The sequence below is a fragment of the Macadamia integrifolia genome, unplaced genomic scaffold, assembly GCF_013358625.1.
Source record: "Macadamia integrifolia cultivar HAES 741 unplaced genomic scaffold, SCU_Mint_v3 scaffold704, whole genome shotgun sequence".
NCBI classification, from domain to species: Eukaryota; Viridiplantae; Streptophyta; class Magnoliopsida; order Proteales; family Proteaceae; genus Macadamia; species Macadamia integrifolia.
Window position 1 is genome coordinate 115,608 of NW_024870517.1, and position 7,566 is coordinate 123,173.

At 37.5% G+C, this 7,566-nt stretch overlaps 1 pseudogene; it reads right to left on the reverse strand.

Moving 5' to 3' along the window:
• Window positions 1-2,624: 2,624 nt before the first annotated feature.
• The window catches only part of LOC122069759, a 26,257-nt pseudogene continuing 21,315 nt past the window's right edge, over window positions 2,625-7,566 (reverse strand).

Genomic DNA, 7,566 nt, shown 5'->3' on the forward strand with positions numbered 1-7,566 from the left:
ATGTGCTGATGGCAATGCCAAAGTTCGAGTAGGAGATCCTTCTCAATCCCCTTGTTTTCTATGTGCTGATGGCAATGCCGAAGGTCGAGTAGGAGATCCTTCTCAATCCCCTTGTTTTCTATTTGGGGCTTCTTCTTGGCTCCTTTTAGCTTGTACATTATTTCATTCTTTTTCTTTTTATATTTAATACAAATGTTTTCTAGCGAAAAAAGGAATCAGTAGTCCGAAGTAAGGGTTATTGACTCAATTGCTCCTATCCTTTTCACTCCCCCCACTATGGGGCCATGGGAGAAGAGTGTACAAGACTTAAACCAAAAGCATTAGACCAAACATTGGGTGGTGGTGGCTGTAGTTGTTCATGGATAGAGGGATTGAAATCGCTACCAAATTCAGCCATTACTAGTCTAGGGTCAGACTGATCTGCCGTTAATGATTCAAGAAGAAGGAGGAGGAGAGTAAATATGTCTTTTTGTATTCAAAAACTAACACCTCTAGGAGAGTAAATATGTCTTTTTGTATTCGAAAACTAACACCTCTCTTACGGTGTTAGTGTTTTGGGTTTAAATGTAATAAACGAATTTTTAAGGAGAGGACATGATATAGGCAAACACGAGGGGAGATTGATGTAAATGACCCTATCATATATTATTGTTGTGAGTTGAACTGTCAAGGACAGTCTATTGAATTTGGATCCTGAATTTTGGGTGCATGTTGTGACCTAGGAATTTTTATTGTCATTTTGAGATCCATCCAAATACGTTTGGTATGCTAACTTAATGTAAATTCAAATCTGATATACTATTGGGATAAATTAATTCTGTCCTTGAATTTGGGGAGTGAAACTCAACTTAAACTTGGAATATGGACTTAGATTTTTGTGTTCTGATGGTTTGTGCACTAAATTTTAGACAAGTAATAATAAGAATATAATTTTGGTTTTCTGGTTTTCAAGTGACGAAGTATGTCATCGAGGTAAGTGGAACTTCGCAAATATAATAAAAATATCAAGTTGTAGCTCTTTTTAAGTGTTGATTTATCCTCAGGTTTTAGCAATGGGTAGTATTTCTCCTCCTTCGTTAGACACTTTTGTCTTGAGAGATCTTCTTTAGTCTTTTTTATTAAAGTAAATTTACTTGCTTTTGTAAATTGTCACTAGTGCAGCGCCTAAACAGGTAGGACAGCGGGTCCCGCTATTTTTTGGGCATTCAAAGTTCAACATAACAGAAACATAGAAACATGTTCATCTTCAAACAATCTAATTTAAGGTTCATATTTACCTATATGCTTCTAGATTCCATATCAAGAGTCAACTAGTAAAATGTGGAAATCCACTTAAAAAACAAAAGGCTTCTAGATTCCATATCAAGAGTCAATCAATAGCATGTGGAAATCCACTTAAAAAAGCAATATTACTGCCTCCAATATTTTGCCAACGTGTATAACACTCCTATTGCTTCTCCATTTCCAACTTTGGTGTTAAGAACTTTATGTTCTTCTTCTTCATTTCTTTTTCATGTATGTAACAAATCTTTCAAAAGCAGGTTGTTATTCTTGAAGACGGATGTTTAAGGTTTCAACCATAGGTATCAACACTTTCATCCTTGCTTTCTGTACACCCTTTAAAATGGAAAACTAAAGAAAATGGACATACTAACTTCATATTTTCATAACTCCATAATCTATGAAGACAACAGACTTGGATAAGCAGAGACAAGACATGAAAACATCACCTCAATCCCTAATCAAGTAGGGAGAAAATAGATAAATAGGAACAAAGGTTCTGGATCCTTACCTTGTTGCAATAACATAAAAGAAATAACTGTTTTCAAGATGAAAAGAGAGGTTGGTCATCACCCATTCATCAAATACCGACAAAATATGAATAAATGTAATTTTAATTTTGAAATTAATGCGGTTTCACATGTTTCAAAATTTCATTGAAATTTGATTTCTATTTCACTGAAATAAGATGTAAAAATCCAATCAAATAATTTTGGTTGGTATAATCCGATTTACTTACCAATTGCATATCAACTAAACTTTGGTAGTCAATTGTAAATATTTGATTAGTTTCCTCCCATATCTCAACCATAGTACCAAACTAAAAAAATTCATGAAGTAGTCCTACATTGAGATAAAGAAATCCACAAGAGAAAATTGCATTGCCACCCCCTGGACTTTTCAAAACACCAAAGACACCTCCTAAAAATTCAAACAATTTCAAATTAGTCCCTGCCATTAGCCGACTGTGTTAAGTGATAGAACCTCTGTTAGTTTTTTACAAAATGCCCAAAACACCCCTAGCTATTGTGAGAAGACAATGTTACCCTCTCTTTCCCTTCTTCTTCTTAACTCACACGGTTCTCACACCGTCGGTGTAGGTTTGTAGGCATCCCTCACCTCCGGCGAAGGTTCACGGCTACCCATTCCCTCCGGCGAAGGTTAATCTTCACTTCTCAAAACTCAACTGGAACAAAAATGAAAAAAAATTTAGAACCCTAAAATCGAAAGGCAACATAAGAGGTAGCAGCCATGAATGATGAATTGATCAATGACTCTCCTTTTGAACCCCAAAGCCCAAGAAAACATTAAACAGAAAAGAACAAAAACCAATAATGGCATTTTTAATTGTTCTTCTTTTTGCGAAGAACCACCTCTGTGCCGAAACCGAATCTGTCAACAAAACGGACATGAATGAGCTCCAACTCAAACAACTCCACCAAAGGCTCCACACAATAGAGGTCATTGGCTAAGTACTTATAAGACCTTCTAGTAAAGCCATGCGCAAAACGCAAACACCTCCGGGCTTCAATGTCCATTCGATTTCCCCAAAGAACTTGGACGTGTAGACTGCGTGGTCGAACACGTTCGATAAATCAAAATCGAAGCTTTTTTTGCCAAATGGTTGGTTGTGGAAATCACCAGTCACTGCCAGCGGAGGATACGGGACCAGATCCATCCCAATCGAGTCCGATACAACAATTCTTTGCAGTGCGGCCACCTCTTGCCTGACTCGGGCTCCAATACAAAGGGCCTTGGAATCATCGGACATAAGGTTTTTCTGCTTGACGTCAGTGAAAAACCTTACGAATACTTGTATCTTGTGCTCCCAGTCTCTGGTTGTCCACACCTGCCTTAGCTTTGAATTTAGGGTTTTGTCAAGCTGTTGTTGTATGACATGTCGTAGGAGTTGAAGCCCGACCGGACTCGCAGCCCACTGTTAGGACGGGATGATGATGATGGTCGTAATCGGTGGTACGATGGTGGTATTCCGGTGGGTACCCACGAACCTTCGCTGGAGGGGAGGGGTGCTTATGAACCTACGCCGGAGGTGGGAGAATCGTGTGAGTTTAGAAGAAGAAGGGAAAGGGAGGGCAATATTGTCCTCTCACAATAGCCGAGGATGTTTTGGGTATTTTGTAAAAAATCTAACAGAGATTCTATCACTTGACACGGTCGGCTAACCATAGGGACTGATTTGGAATTGTTTGAATTTTTAGGGGTGTCTTTGGTGTTTCGAAAAGTCCAGGGGATGGCATTGAATAAGGACCAAAGTTCAGGGGGTGGCAATGCAATTTTCTCAATCCACAATTTATAGGAGACGGAAAGAAGAAAAGAATTGGAGAAATAAATGTGTAAGTTTTTGTTTTTATGTACCTCTCATGAATCCAATATGGTTGTATCTTCATATAAACTTGATGAGCACATCTGATATATATATATATATATATATATATATATATATATATATATATATGAATTCCTTATTTTGGCATTGAAAACATGAAGATTTTCGGTTTAGAGTAGAAGTAATTTCCCATGAGCCAAGATATTCCACAACTCAAAAAAAAAAAAATGTAAGGATTTTACTTTACTAAATGTCACATCATGTGCTTAGGGGTTGCACACACATATTCAAATTAATGTAAGTAATAGATCAAGCCAATCATAAGATAAGTAAATTGGACTATTCTGAATATGAATTGGGGAAAGATTCCATTAAGGAGACTGGAATGGATCATACTGATATTGGTCCAAGCAAGAATAGGGGAAATGTTTGTTATATTGGATTGAAGGAAGATTCTGAAATCTACCAGGACAATCAAAAGAGAAGCATGTTTGAGCATACAACCTGCAATAAGACATTACATTCTCACCAAGCTCTTGGTGGACACAGGTCCAGCCATTACATGATCAGGGCCAGCTTTTCCTCAAGAATAAAAAACATTGAAAATAGCATTGAAACAGAGTTTCTGCTGATGGCCTTATCCAACAACTTATAGTAAGCTTAACATACAAGCCTTGTAATTATCAGATTCTGATTGAGGAAGAGCATGATAAGGATATCGATGGTGTTTCAGGAACTAGTTATGGATCAAAGAAGAGCAAGGGGCATGAGTGCTTAATCTATTTCAAGGTTTTTGCTTCAGGCAAAGCTTTAAGTGGCCACAAGAGATCCCATTTGACTAGGGACTTTGAATAAAGAAACAATCTTCTTGAGATTACTATATAACCAGTATGAAACTACTTATATCCATATTTGCCTATGTTCAGTAAAGCATGCAAACATAACCAGTAAAATCAAATTTCAAATCGAGTTTCATAAATGAATATCTCAATGTCTGCATAGAAAAAATTTACATTCAAGTCCAAGACTCCATTGAGGAGTTATACTGCCTAATGCTGCTAAGGTCACACTCCAACAATATTGGGAATACCATGCCAGCTGAGGACACCACCAACAAGATGCAGGGAAGGGACCAGCGTCATGTGGCTTATCAAAGGTGCTGGCTTGGAATCATTGTCAAGTCCAAAAAGGATACCGGCACCTTTGCATATCCATTGCTATTTAGGAGAATTTTCTGAAACACACCCCATGTGAAAAGTCTATAGCCTACACAGTGAGCATTGCCAATACTCCTTAACATTGATCATCAAACCCCAAGTTCAAAGTACAGATTGAAAAGATTGTAAAATCCAGTACGGTCATATGCTCCGTGGAATTCCACCTAAGCAGACTGGTATTACAGAAAATCAAACCAGACTTGCACATCAATTGTGAGAAATGGAGTCGACTGAGTGAGGATCAATCAAAACATCAAACTTCTTGAAGTTGAACCGCCAAACAAAGCTGCAACTGCCTCCGAAATCAAGAAGATTGCCGTTATTGATTGGATATCAAGTGAACTCTAGTACTCACTTGTAGATATTTGATTAGTTTCCTCCCATATCTCAACCATGGACCCAATGAAAACATTCATATATGGAGATAAAGCAATCCACAATTTATAGGAGACAATACGACGAAAAAAAAAAAAAAAAAAGGTGAAATAAATGTGTGCATTCTTGTTTTTCCAACCACTCAATGAATCAAACATGGTTGTATTTGCATACAAACTTGATGACATCACACACCTGTCTTATATGAATTGCTGATTTTGGCATTGTAAACATGATGTTCCTTGGTATCGATATTGGATTGATTAAATCATATTCATATCGGGTGAGCTGATCTCGATACCTGGCCGATCTAGGTTCGGGTATCCATATTAGAACATGGGTCCAATCATAAATTAAAAAAAAAAAAAAAAAAAAAAAAAAAAAAAAAAAAACTTTTTTTATGAAAAATGATAGTAAAATTGATCAATCCTAACCAATATGGGCCGATTAGGATGCTGATATTGATCTAATATACTTGCTATTGGATCACCGATTCCGTGAACTTGAACCATGTCTAGGGAAAGCCAAATAAAAATCCAAAACTTGAAACGTGTCATTAATACAGTTGTTAGCCTGTTCCGGAGGAGGAGAAGCTCAGCTACTAACGCGTGAAATCCTCTGAGTGCGGCAGTGCGGTGAGTATCCGATAGTTGAGAGGACCTTGGGGTATATGCTCAGATGCTCTCGGCCATCCGATGCTCATCTCACCACAGCACTCAATGCAGAAAATGATATCCCGCTACCACCAGTGTAAAGGATTCTGACTCTAGTCTTGAGCGAAAGCCATAAAGACTTCGAAGCTCTAGATCAGATTCAAACAGCAATGGGTGTTTTCGATTCCCTCACTCTACTGATGGTAATGCCAAAGGTGGAGTAGTAAGGCTTTCTTGTATCTCTTTCATTCTTTATTTAATATATTTCCTATTGATCTTAAGAAAAAAAAAGTTTCATCAAGGTACCACCCTAAGAAGGAGAACAAAAATGCTGCTCTACCACCAGAGAAATCGAGAAGAATAAGGTATTAAAATACTGATACAACTTCATCGTCTTCTGTTTTGGAGATTGATCAAGAACATAAAGGGTGCCCTGTGTTTGATAATGACCCTGTGGTTTCAGAAGCTCAAAATAGTTCATCAGGTCTGGGTAAGCTAAATCTTAGAAAGCAAGAAGAAAATTTTGATATTTCCTGTGATTGGGATTATAAGAAGCTGAACAATCTAAAGATAAAGAAGTCCATAATCAAAAGTTAAAATATATTGGTTTTGATTTTGCGTTTCTAAGAGCTGGTGTTAAAAAGGTTGAATCTGCTACATGTTGCTAGGGTCTTCATTAGTCTCCTCTTTGCTAGTGAGGAACTCCTCAAGGAGCAGATCTTTGAGGGCCTTGACTCGGGTACCGACAATGCCTTCTTCATGGATACCGACAAGGGTTCCACCATCCAAGTCTTCAACTCCGTTGTGGCCGTAAGTTTGATCCCACTTCGTTCACCTAGTCGTGGGCGATTCGCCAATACAGATACTCATTTCTCCATGGATAGTACATTTGTAGGCTTTGATGGAGGATCTATCGATGCAGATGTCAGCTAATTATCGTTATTTTTACAACAAGTTCACTAGGGATTCTTTTGGCTTCATCCACACCCTAGCTTAGAAGACCAATTTTTATGTCATGTCTAACAACATGGTCATATTCCATTCTTTGGCTATTAGTATTTTGCATCCAAGCCTTGTTTATTTCATGCCTCTATCTATTTTATGTGTCATAGTTTTATCTCAATGAAATTCTATTTATGGAAAAAAAAAAAAGGTCTATATCAGTGTTCCACTCTTTCTATAATCTATATGCTCCTCTAGATATACTATGAATTTCCTATTCATATGTCCGTATCCAATTCTTATGAATAGTGAAATTGGCTTCTTTTTTTTTTTACCCAACCCCTTTTTTTTCTTGCATAATGGATAAAAAAAATTATTTCTTAAGACTTCAACTAATTAATGGGATCACACAAAGAGAGAGAGAGAGAGAGAGAGAGAGAGAGAGAGAGAGAGAGAGAGAGAGAGAGAGAGAGAGAAACTTTAACTTGGAAGGTTTTTTTTATCACTGCTTGTATTTTATTTTTGGGCGAAAGAACCATTTCCTGTTGGCCAAGGAAACATCAGAGCACGGAACCAATGAGAGGGTGTGTACTATGATACAAACCTGGAAGAACTCAACCCCATAAATTGCCTTACAAGGTGAGGAGACCCAAGACTATACTAATCCACATTTCAGTCCAAATCTGAAACTGATGTGGGATTAGATATGGGATCATAAAATACCACCATGCTTTTAAACCCTATGTCCACA